Consider the following 13,804-nt stretch of genomic DNA (forward strand, 5'->3'; position numbering starts at 1 on the left):
CGCGCAAATGGGCTGCTCTATATAAAACATAAAAATGAAGGTTATAAACCCACAAATGTGGGTTTTATGCAATACATGGATTTACATTGCAGGGACCAGCAGACCAAAAACAACATGGCCACCGTTTAGTGGTTGCTAAGGGGGGAAGCTGAGTCTAAGACATGTAACTAAGCATTAGTAGGCAATCTGATGCAAATGAGTGTTAGGATACTGAATTCCACTGTCACATAGCAAATGAACACATTCTGAGTAGTATAAGAGTTACATAAGGGGGAGGATGAGTAGGAGATAGGTGATATCACAGGGGGGAATGGCAGAAAGAAATGCAGTTCATTGGAGGTCAGTGTTACATGACAGATGTCAGACACATATCATGGAAAGAGGAGTGCCACAACATAAGCATGGGAAAGTCAAGAAATGGAAGGTGTACACTGTTGCCTACACCAAAGTTTCTTGCTGGGTGTGCATGCGCACGTGTGCGCGCCATGAAGCGCGAGTAGGACAGTGTGCGCGCGTGTAAGGCAGACTGAGCATGTAGGAGCCTGTTGGTAGATGTTTAACACTGTTTGCGCTGGTGTGCGCGCATTTTAACCTGAATAAGCAGATTCTGAACCGTGTAAGCATGTGTGCGTGCATGTAAGCCACTGTGAGCATGTTTCTGCTGGTATGCACGCTGCTCCCCCCCTGAGGAAACAGAAAGGAAAAAGGAAGCAACAGAATTCGTAGGAAGCTAGCAGGGAATACTGCTGGAGCTAGCAGGTGAAAACAATTAGAAGCAGGCAATTACACAGGCAGAATAGTAGCCCAGCCCAGCACTGAAAACTCTGCAAACAGCAGTGCAGGATGTTTCTCTCAAGAGACACTGCAAGACAGGAGTAAGCTATTAGAAGTGAAAACTGAAAAAGCTGAACTCAGAGCAGAAATGTTAGGGGCTGCCATAGCTGTCATAATGAGACATAGGCGACTTGCTGAGGGTGGTGACAATGCAGATGGTGCCAGACAACCCACAGTGAGGAGACAGAGAAGAGTGTACAGGCCCAGGGTCACCTACCATGGGTTACATGAGCTGGAGATAGTAGAGCTATAGAGTGGACAAAGAGCTCCTGCAGCAAATAGTTGAGCTGTGCAGGCCACGCCTCACACACAGAACCAACAGAGGGGAACCCATCCCAGTGGAAAGCAAGGTATGTGTTGGCCTAAGAATACTAGCAACAGGTACCTTCCAAAGACCAACTGGTGATATGATGGGGATATCACAGGCATCAGCCTCCAGGGTACTGCACCAGTTCCTAGATGCCATGTCAGCACATGTCGGTGATCATGTATATTTCCCCAATGCCCGTGAGGTATTGGCCAGCAATATGCGTCTCTTCCAGCAAATAGCGGAATACCCTGAGGTAGTGGGTGCAATAGACTGCACGCACATACGCAACAAAGCACCAGCCGGTGAGCGGGGTAGGGCCTACATTAACCACAAGGGCTTCCCCTCCATCACATGCCAGGTTGTGTGTGATGCCCAGGGCATAATAATGAATGTGTGTGCTGGCTGCCCTGGGAGCTACCATGATTCCCACATCTGGCATTTGACGCAGCTGTACCAGACATTTGCCAATGGGGACATCCCACACAGACACCTAGTGGGGGATGCAGGTTATGCACTGGAGCCGTGGCTGATGACACCCATCAGAAATGCACACACACCTGAACAGGAACGCCATAATGAGGCACACACACAAACACGTAATGTAATAGAGCGTGTGTTTGGGCTGCTCAAGTCATGGTTCCAGTGTCTGGACACATCTGATGGAGCCTTGCAGTACACACCAACTACATGTACCCAAATTGTCATGGTATGTGCTATGCTACATAATATGATCTTGTGAAAACAGCTGAAACAGGACCAGCATAGGGCTGGGCCAAACAGCCCCCCACCATTGCCAAGGCCATCACAGGCAGAGCGTGACTCGGAGGAGGAACAACCTGAGCCTGCCCCAGTAGGCAGAAGGAGGCGTGCCCAGTATGCCCTGGCCTTGGCAAAGAGGCAACGCATAGCACATACACTGTCTCAGTAGGAACTCTGGGAATGATACCCCCTCTGACTCACTCAAATAATAACAGGGATGCCTAAAATGACATGACCTGCTCACAAACATGTACAGAGAGTGTAATATGTGCATCCGACAGAGGCAGCCCTGCAGCACCACCTGAGGCATGAATGCCATGTGTTAAGTAATGTAACACCATGTACTATATGCACACCTGAGGACCGTGACTAACATCCTACCCTCACCAAGCATCATGCCACAATATGACAATGAGATGATCAATTGCAATAATTGGCTGAAGTATTGCAGTTAGTCAAAGGGGATCCAATGTTTGCCAGCCTGGGATGACATGCTGAGCATGACATGATGCTCCACCCTCTAGGACTGGTATGCACCTATCAGTGCAGGCCGTATGGATACTGGCAAAGGCTGTTGTTACCCACAGCGTGCCCTGAATAGGTAAGGCTCAAAACACAAACCTACCTCCATAGGTATCAGAAGGGATAAGAACCTAGATGTAATGCTACCCAATGCCAGAAGTCTAAACAGCAAGATGCATGCAGTCTAAACTCATCCAGTATGGAGAATGTTGATATCTGTGCTGTAGCAGAAAACTGGGTCAAGGCTCACAACAGCACCCTAACACTACCAAGTTACACCACATACTGTGCTGTACAGCCTCAAAACATGGAACAAGCTACAAAAGGAGGGTGACTAGCAATAATTGTCAAGGATAAGCACACCCCCATGTTGGTACCACAACAAGAAGCAGCATGGACTAGCCATGGTCAAGTAACAGTGGCTAAAACTGCCTCCCAGTTTATAGCCTGCTACAGACTACTGTCACAACACCAGGAACTGCACCTGGCCTATGTTGGAATACATGAATATATCAAGTCCTCCAAACCACATTATATTGGGTGACTGAAAATACCCAGACATAGACTGGGAGCATTATACTAGCTCCAACACTGTAGGACAAAAGTTCATAGAATCCATAAACCAAAATGCCCAGGAACAACGTACCACTCCCACAAGAGGGGTAAGCATACTGGATGTGATAATGAGCAACATGGGTACTGGATGGCAAGATGAGAAGTGTATTGCTCACTGGTAAGACCAGACCATAGAGTAATCACACTGGATATACACATCCTGACCACAGTCCCTGGCCAGAAAACCACAGTGAAAAACATGTGTAAAGAAAAGGTTACACTCCTCCAAACTGATGTGGAATCCATTAAAGGCCCTGTGCAGGTGCAAAATATGGGCCACACCTCAGAACCTGTTATACAGGCATTCCATGAACACTGCCAGGAATGCTTGGATTATGCAATCCTAAATTAAAACAAGACACAATGCCATACACGCAGGCATCTGGCATGGTGGACTCCAGCCATTACCAAACCATGCAAGAGAATGAGGAAGCTACTACATGATAGAGCAAACATAAAAAGAAGTAATCACTGATCAGTAGTATGGCAATAAAATATGTCCACACATACAATCCACTAAGGCCAGCTACAACAAGTTGAATCTGTGAATCTTGAGGCAATGTTACACCTGCCCCAAGTACACAGACAACCCTCAACTCCCCCCAAGAAATACAAATATATGTGAAAGATGCAACCATTTATCCAAACTGGAGGCTGAGCTCCCTCAACTCAGTACTCCCAAAACTAGTCAGGAGGTGAAGGTAACCACACACACCACAAACCCAGTCCCACATAGACCTATCACAACTGCAAACCAAAGACATAAACACAGAAAAACATTCCCGGAGGCCTGAATTACAAACACACCACACCAACAGAGGCCTCCAAAGCAGACACCCAATCAAACAACCTCCAAACATAGCACATGCAACATATAGTACACAAAGCAGGTGTGCCAAACAGTCACAGGCCAGAAGGAGAAACAACATGCCTGATACAGTTGTAATAGGTGACTCCATAGTGAGACACGCTGCTGTCCCGCACACCAGACTGAACAAGGGAAAGGGTACAGTAAGCTGCCTGTAGGCTGCTACAATACACCACATAACACAAGTATGCAGGCCACCCCAAAGCAAGTAGAAATATGATGCAGTCATAGTCCATGCTGGTGTGAATGACCTGAGAAGTACCTCCCCGGACTACATGAAAAGAGACATAGATGAGCTCTCCGATTATGTAGTCCAGGCCGGTATGACACTGACCGTTTGCAGCATCCTACCCTCACCAAGAATGATGCCACAGTACAAACACAGAATGATCAGTTATAACAAGTGGCACAATTACTGGTGTCATTCCAAGGGGATCCAATGTCTGTCTGCTTGGGATGTCATGCTTGACAAGCCACGCAGCTGTTCCAGGGATGGCTTGCACCTGTTATCCCTGGGCGTCTGGATATTGGATAAGGCTTTTGCCACCTCCATAGAGCCTTTTGTAGGCAAGGTTGAAAAGACTAACCCACCACCCTAGAAAATATAAGTGGAAAGAAACATAAGGGTAATGCTGACCAATGCCAGATGTGTAAACCTCAATATGCATGCTCCTGAGGCCCTCCCCAGTATGGAGAACATTGATGTCTGTGCAGTGACAGAAACCTGCTGCAAGCCTCCTGACAGCACACCAGCACTACCAGGTTATACCACATATCATGCGTTATGGCCCCCAAACCTGGAACAAAACATAAAAGGAAGGTGATTATCCATATTCAGCACAGACACACATACGTCCAGGTAAATGACAATGCACAAGGCATTGGAGTCCACCCATGTGCAACTAACCGTAGGCAAGACTGCTGTACAGTCTGTAGCATGCTACAGACCACACTCTCACACACAGGAACCCCACCCAGCCTTCCTGAAGACACTGGACAGTATGAATATCCCACCAAATACCAAACAAGGTGCTCACAAATTACCACATAGGTGGTAAACCATTATGTATGGAAGGAGTAATCAGGGACCTAGGGACACAAGTGGACAGTAACCTGTTATGTGACACTCACATTGCCAATGTGGCTAGGAAGACTGTCTATATTGGACACCGTATCATGAAAGGATTCACATCTACATCAACAGAGGTCATTGTGCCCCTATACTGTTCTCTTATCAGACCCATAATCTAGTACTGCCTCATTTGGGATGTACCTTACCTGACACCTGCAGCAGTTAGAAAGACCTCAAAGGTACCTCACCAAGAGGATAAAGGGTCTCAAATATATGTCATATGCTGCCTGGCTGTAGACACCCCAGCTGAATGCAGTCACATACAGCCTACACAGAGGCATTGTATGTCTGTTGTACAAGGCCATGTCCAACACAGGAGTAATGGACATGCTCCACCCCAGAAAACTCAAAGCCATCGGAGCTGTGAGAGTGAGAGATGTCAACCTCAACACATAATGAAATAGGATGTGCTGGAGGGACAGATACATAACCCAGAGGCTCCCACACCCTGGAACAGAATCCCACTCCATGTTAGGCAGAGCCCCTCACTGACACTCTTCAACAGGAATCTTGCCAAGTGGATGGATGATCGTACATTTACACTGGGGGTCTTCACTGTGTCACATCCAGACAGAGGCACAGCAAAGCAAATCATAAATGGCCATAATATTCACATAGCAAGGGGTGGCGAAAGCCACACACACTCTGGCTAGGCTTACAAATGCCCTAGGGTGGACAGCCTAGTATGAACTTATGAACCTATGAAGATACAAATTGTACAGGACACTAAGGATAATCCCAAGACTTCCTCAATTGATGGTAGGAACCATGTTGGGAATTCACAGATATGCTCTGAATCACACAAATATTACAAACAACATACCAAACACACACGCATATTGCCAACATACATCCTGACAGATGCAGTACAAAACCCCCCGCCCACAGAATGCAAAATATCTATCCCAGTAGACTGCTGGCCCCCTGACATTGCAGATGCTGAGGTAACAGCCAGCATCTACAAAGCAAAACACACAGCAGCAATGGTATGAGATGGTGTCCTGGGCTGAGTCCAACATGGACTCCAAGAAGAATGGAATGCCAAATCACACTACTGCTCAATGTCAGCCTTACCACAGGATATGTACCCCAAGAGCAGTGTACAACAACAGTGGTCGTTCTCAACAAAGGTATTGCCTGAATGGATACTGAAAACTACCACCCCAGAATCCTGAGAAGCTTGGTCTGCACAGCTATGGAAAGGATCAGCATGTACCGCAGACATAAAGATATTGGGGACCTACTGACACTGGACCCTACCCAGTGTGGCTTTCTTAAGTGCAGATCCTGCCCCTGAACATGTTTGACTCATTTGAAACAGTCATTAAGGTCATTGATGTGGGCAATGTGGTCCACACAGCAAAGCTGGACCTTGCAAAGGCTTCCATACAATACCCTATGTGTTCATTATAGATATGCTCATCAGCTTAAATATAAACCCCTATGTCAGTAGAGGGGTTGCAAACCAGACCAAGGACAGAACTGACATGGTCAGACATGCTGCAGCCATGTCAAACTACAAACCAGATATAACTGGCATCCCACAAGGCTTGGTCCTGGGACCTCCCTCGTTTGGTATATATGTCCCATAGGTACAGGCCAACATGGAAGGACTGTGTCTGAACATGTTTGCAGAGGACTACAAACTACTCACCATATCTGACCCTCCAGCTGACACAAGCATCCCACAAAAGCGCCACATAGAAACAGACAACTGGTGCCATAGCCATGTCAGCAAGCTAATTGCAGAAAAGTGTATAGTCAACCCCCGTGGATATACAGTAAGTGCCCACCAATTACCACATAGGTGTTAACCCATTACATACTTAACATGTAATGAGAGACCTGGGGACACAAGGTGATAGATATCCTGCATTGGACAAACATGTGGCTGTAGTGTTTACAGAAACATACCATATACCCACCTAATCATGAAGGTTGTTAGATCTAGATAAGGGGAGGTCATTGAGGCTCTGCAGTCATCCTTCATCAGCGTTACAATTGACTACAATAGCCCCTGTGGGATGTACCTCAGCAGACAACTCCATCAACTGTAAAGTCCCCAACAGTACCTCACCAGGAGTATCAAAGAGCTTGAACAGATGCCATGTGTTGCTTGATTAAACAAACTGCAGCTACACACACTGCCATACTGCCCACCCAGAGGCAAGCTGTGCCTGATGTATAAAGCCATGTCCAAGCTGGAATCAATAAACATGCTGCACCTTGTACAATCTGAATGGCAGTGAGCTATGCACATGAGAGACCTGATCCCCAGCACTGACATACATAGGACAAGCTGTACTGCATGATCCATAACACAGAAGCCACCCCCACTCATGAGTAAACTCCCAGTACAGGTTATCCATAGAGTCACTCATCGATTCTCCTCAAGAGGAATCTTGATGAGTGGATGGGAGATGGTAGGTTTACCCTGGGTATCACTGTTATGTCACAGGTAGATGGAGGCACAGTATACTAACCATGACATATGTCATGGCATACTCCACTTACAATGTGTGTCGAAGGACAAACACACTCTCCGACTAGCATTAGAAATGGCCTAGAGCACATCGCTAGTGTTTGCAAATGTACACCTATGTTGTGGAATACACTACCAATGTTGGACAAGCCTGGTTTAAGTAGTTCATATCTGAACATAATGCAACATGGTCAGATGTGCACAACTGGCCACTAACCAGGCTGTTGTGCTCACTATGGAAATGTAAAGCAGTGATAGGATTAAAGCCCAGGATACTGTCCACCACAGTGAAAGTACTGAACCAGTACACTAAACGGTACTACAGTGTTAGGTCAGTATGAAAGGATGTTGACAACTGTATGCAAAGTATCCCATGCAAACCCTGCAGGCACAGTATAATCCCTGTTGTGTTCACACACAAAGCAGTTGGACAGTAACTACACACCATGACACACAACATACAACCATAAATGGGAGATATTTGTTGAAGTTCACACTCATCCACAAATGTGGTGGGCTGCAGAATTCAACATATGGAAAGCTCACACTGGGCATGCTTGCACACTTTGATAAATGAGACATATGTCAGACAACATGCCATGGGAAGGCTGAACTGGGCATGCTCACACACTTAGGCCAAATCTCAGTTTAGCAGTTGGCCACACATATCTGGTATTTGTACGTGTTATTCCAGGAACCAACCACATTACAGCAATCTGCCCAGTGCACACAGTTAAATGACTACAGAGACATACGTGATGTAGTGGATCCCTCCCATATGCAAACACCTTCCACAGATACACAAGTTGTTCATACAAACAGGGAATGCTATGGCAATAAAGACTTGCAAACAGTCTATCAGCAACAAATAATGTGCATCTGACAATTAAACATATGGGTGTAGAGGTCAACACTAGGCTGTTTGCCCTAGGGAATGACAGCTTAGCCAGAGTGTGCTTGGCGTCTGCCTCCCCAGTACAGTAGGCTACTGTGCCACTGTAAAGTAGGTCACATAAGGCACCATGTGAGGCTAGTGTGCTGTGCCTCTGTCAAGCAGGGACACAGTGGAGATCCCAGGGTTTGAATTTGCCAAGCCACAGCCATGTTGTCGGTGTGTGCTGAAAGAGGGTTGCTGAGGACCTCTAACAGTAAGTGGGCATCAATAACAGATTGAGGGGACCCTTATCTGCATTGCCTGGACAATTTCACTGTCAACACTGTGTCGTGCTGATTATGAGGGATTGAAGTGTCATGCCGGTACTGTTCAGAGATGTCCTCCCTCTGTGGGCTACTGCTCTGCAATTTATTAGCTCACTATGTCTGTTGGACAGCTCATATATGGCTGGTGTACATCTGACAGGTGTCCTGTTGTGGAGCAGTGATGGGTATATTTGGGATAACATGATCAATGCAAACCTTCCACATGCTCATAGAATGCAATTGTCAAGGATTATGCAGAGTGGCCTGTATACTCCCCCAGCATGGGTCCTTTGAAGTCTTCCACCCCAGTCTTTACAAGTGTAAAGTCTGCTTTTGATAAATACAGTTTGTTTGCAGTGACAACCTTGCCTGGGGGTGGGGATGGGATATGGATGGCCAGGGAAAGGTGGGTATGGTCAGATATCAACAATGGTGGTCTACCTCTGGTGTGGAACAGTGAGTACCCATGTTGTAGATGATCAGGTGCAATATGTATTCCCCCTTGTGGCTGTGGTGAGTGGTTCTGCCATAGCACATAGACTCACAAATTGTAGTGGCTGTAGGGTAATGTTGTAGAGGCCTGAGTAGTTCCCACACACAATATGCCTGTACCTGATGTTAACAACTGGAATGGTGTATGTGAACACCTGCATATCTTGGCACTGTTCCCAGGGAAGCAAACTGTGCATCCTGGATGTGGGAGGGGTGGTCAGGACTGGTTGTGTTGTGTGTTACAGGTCCTGTGTTCACGAAGCATGGTATAAAACATAACCTGCCAGTGCGATGTGCATATCTGACCTTGATGTAGGTGGCTGCAAATGCATATATATGCTATCCCCCACCTGACAGGTAGTACTAGATGTACATACCTCTGTAGAAATAATGATGTCAGCACCCTATAAATACTGCAGGTGCAGAAAAAATGCCCAGTAATTCGGAGAGTGCGCTCTGCTAATGAGTCTTCCTCAAGTGTCATAATATAGTTAGGTAGGGGTTTGAATCCTGCAAATGCTCAGTGTGGGTGAGTGGGGTTGGCATATGTGCAAGTCTGTGTGAGGGAAATGTCCCTTTTGGCAACTGAGAAAACACACTACAGGATGCACATTCCCCTTTCTAAACACTGATGATGTCAGCACCCTATAAGTACAGCAGGAGAAGGGAAACCTCCCAGTAATGTGAATAGTGCGCTCTGCTAATGCATCAGTCTCGAGTGTCATAACATAGTTAGATAGGGGTTTGAATCTTGCAAATGCTTAGTGTGTGTGGAGGGGGTTAGGGTGTGTGCAAGTCTGTATGAAAGAAATGTCCCTTTTGGCAACTAGGAGAACACACTACAGGATGCACATTCCCCTTTCTAAACACTGATGATGTCAGCACACTATAAGTAAAGCAGGAGAAGGGCAACCTCTCAGTAATGTGAATAACGCGCTCTGCTAATGCGTCCGTCTCAAATGTCATAACATAGTTAGGTAGGGGGTTGAATCCTGCAAATGCTCAGTATGTGTGGAAGGGGTTAGTGTGTGTGCAAGTCTGTATGAAAGAAATGTCCCTTTTGGCAATTAGGAGAACACACTACAGGATGCACATTCCCCTTTCTAAACACTGATGATGTCAGCACCCTATAAGTACAGCAGGAGAAGGGAAACTTTGCAGTAATATGAATAGCGCGCTCCGCTAATGCGTCTGTCTCAAATGTCATAACATAGTTAGGTAGGGGTTTGAATCCTGCAAATGCTCAATATGTGTGGCAGGAGTTAGTGTGTGTGCAAGTATGTATAAAAGAAATGTCCCTTTCGGCAACTAGGAGAGCACACTACAGGATGCACAATCCCCTTTCTAAACATTGATGATGTCAGCACCCTATAAGTACAGCAGAAGAAGTAAAACCTCCAAGTAATGCAAATAGCATGCTCTGTTAATGCGTCCATCTTGAGTGTCATAACATAGTTAGGTAGGGATTTGAATCCTGCAAATAGCAAGTGTGTGTGGGAGAGGATGAAAGTAGTGTGTGTGCAATTACATGTGTGAAAGAATTGACCTTTTTGCCAGCCAGTACAACACACCAGCTGCTGCATATTCCAATCTCTACACAGAGATGATGTCAGCACCCTACAAGTACAGTGGAAGAGGGCAAATCTCCCAGTAATGCAAATAGCATGCTCTGCTACTGCATCTCTCACTACTGTCATAGCACAGTTAGTTATGGCATTGGATTCCAGACATGCCACATGCATTTTTGTAACACAGAATGCCCATGTGTGTGGGTTGTTGTTCACAATAATGCATGATATCGATTAAACCAGTAATGGCAATGGACACAGATGATGTATGCGTGTGCCAAATACACATATGTACCTGTGACCTTCAATATTTACCATGTCTGATGCCTGCCACATATGAATACATGGTATTTGCACTGGATAACATTATGACTGTGGTCTTCTGTGCAGGTGCTGCATGTGTTATGTGTATTTATACAGTGTGATATGTAGATGGTATCAACCTAGCAGCGAGGGATACACATCTGGTCTGGGGCATATAGTCTACATGTTGTTGATGAACAGGTGCTGCATGTTTTCACCTGTTGTGTGAGTGGTAACAAGTTGTTCCATAGCAATGCAGTGACTACATGCTAGGAACCTTTCAGCTAGGGTGTTGTAGCTACAGTAATTCATCAGCATTCAGTAATATGTCAGCATTCCTGGTGAGGGTATGATGCCAACCAAGGTCAGGGTCATACCAGCCTGTGCCACATGCTCAGAGAGCCCTTCCATGTTCCCTATCATGTAGTCCAGGGAGGTACATCACAGGTCAGCCATAGTGGCATGGACAATAACTGAGTCATATGTGTCCATGCCTCTGACTGACCTGTCTGCTTGTGTTATGTGGTGGACCATAGTGCCCCACGGGGATATCACCGTGACCTTCACCTTGTCCAGCCTGGTGAGCATCACCTCACTGTACCGGACAATAAAGGTACCTAACACAACTGTAGCAGGTGTGCTGTCTAGCCGTACAGGCTGAGACTGTTTGGCACACAGGATTTGTGTGCTATGTGTTATGTGTGATGTGTTCTGGCATAATGTATGCCTGTGTGCCAGCTGCAGAGGTGTCTGCTGCTCAGGCAGGATGCTATTCTTATGCTCCACGAATGGCCCAGTATGTTCACGTGCTTGAATTGCTGTCAGTGTAGGTCTACATCAGACTGGTATTGTAGTCACTGTAGTATTTCATGCCACCTGACAGGTTATGCCAGTACTGGGTTCAGAGTGCTTAGTCCCCAGTTTGGCTATGTGGTTCCATCTCATACATGTGTTGTACATCCATGTGTAGGGGAGAGGGTTGACTGTGTACATGTGGCAGCTGTGACATTGCCACATGACCCACATATTCCACAACTGTACCATAGAGGTGACTGACAACTGACCTTTGCACATGCTACCATAGTATTGTGATTGCCATGGTGATTAACAGCACATAGGGCCAATGGGGAACAAGGTACATAGGTTCATAGGGTCATAGGTTCATACTAGGCTATCTGCCCTAGGGAATTTATAAACCTAGCCAGAATGTGTTTGGCTGTCGCCATCCATTGTAAATTTATCTTGCTATGCCCTATTTCGAGGTTAGTATACTGTGCCTTTGTCTAACAGTGACACAGAAGTGATACCCGGGGTAAACCTATGATGTCCCATCCACTCATCAAGATTCCTCTTGAAGAGAGTCAATGAGGGACTCTGCCTAACCTGGACTGGGATTTTATTCCAGAGTGAAGGGAGCCTCTGGATTATGAATCTGTCCCTCCAGCATGTCCTATTTATTTCAGTGCTGAGGTTCAAGTCTCTGGAGCGTGTAGCTCGATGGGATTTGGATATTCTGAGGTGCAGCATGCCCATTAATTCCGGGTTTGACATGGCTTTATACATCAGGCACAGATCGCCTCTGAACAGGCGGTATGCCACTGAGTAGAGCTGGAGTTCTTTAACCGGGCAGCATATGGCATCTGTTTGAGCCCTTTGATCCTCTTGGTGAGGTACATTTGTGGTCTTTCCAGTTGCTGCAGTTGTCTGGTAAGGTACATCCCAACAGGGGCATTGTACTCAATTATGGGCCTGATGAGGGATGAGTAAAGAGGCACGATGTCCTCCCCTGATCTAGATGTGAATCCCTTCATGATGAGGTGGGCTATATAAAATGTTTTTCTAACCACTTTGGACACGTGGTTGTCAAATGAGAGATTGCTATCAACTTGGGTCCCCAGGTCCCTAATTACTTCTTCTGTACTTAATGGATTACCACCTATGTGGTACTTTGTGGGCACTTTGTTTTTGCCAAAGGGGATGACTATACACTTTTTGGCATTCAGCTTGAGGCCATGGCTCTGGCACAAGTTGTCTGTTTCTATGAGGCCCTTTTGGAGGATGCTTGTGTCAGCTGGAGAGTCAATTATGGTGCCCAGTTTGCAGTCATCTGTGAAGTTGGTCAGCCACAGTCCTTCTGTGTTGGCCTGTACCTCCGATAAATATATACCGAACAAGAGAGGTCCCAGGACTGAGCCTTGTGGGACACCACTTGTAACTGGTTTGGAGTCTGGCATGGCTCCAGCAATTCTAACCATGTGGGTTCTGTCCTTGAGCCAGTGTGCAATCCATCTAGTGACATAGGGGTTTATATTTAAGCTGGTGAGGTTCTCTAGAATGCCCGAGTGGGGTATTGTATCGAAGGCTTTTGCGAGGTCCAGTTAGGCTGTGTCGACCACCTTCCCCTTGTCAATGGCCTTGGTGACTGTTTCAAAGAAATCAACCAGGTTTGAGAGGCAGGATCTGCCCTTAACAAAGCCAAACTGGGTATGATCCAGTGTCTGTTGGTCCCCAATATCTTTATTTATGAGGTCCATGATGATCCTTTCCATAGCTTTGCAGACCAAGCTAGTCAGGCTTATGGGGCGATAGTGTCCAGGATCCGTTGAGGCACCACCTTTCTGTAGAGGGACCACTGTTGCTGTACACCACTCTTTGGCCACATATCCTGTAGTAAGGCTGGGATTTAACAGTAGTTTTATGTTTGGGTGTAGCTCTTCTT

Source organism: Protopterus annectens, chromosome 5.part0, assembly GCF_019279795.1.
Source record: "Protopterus annectens isolate FY-2018-M chromosome 5.part0, PAN1.0, whole genome shotgun sequence".
NCBI classification, from domain to species: Eukaryota; Metazoa; Chordata; order Ceratodontiformes; family Protopteridae; genus Protopterus; species Protopterus annectens.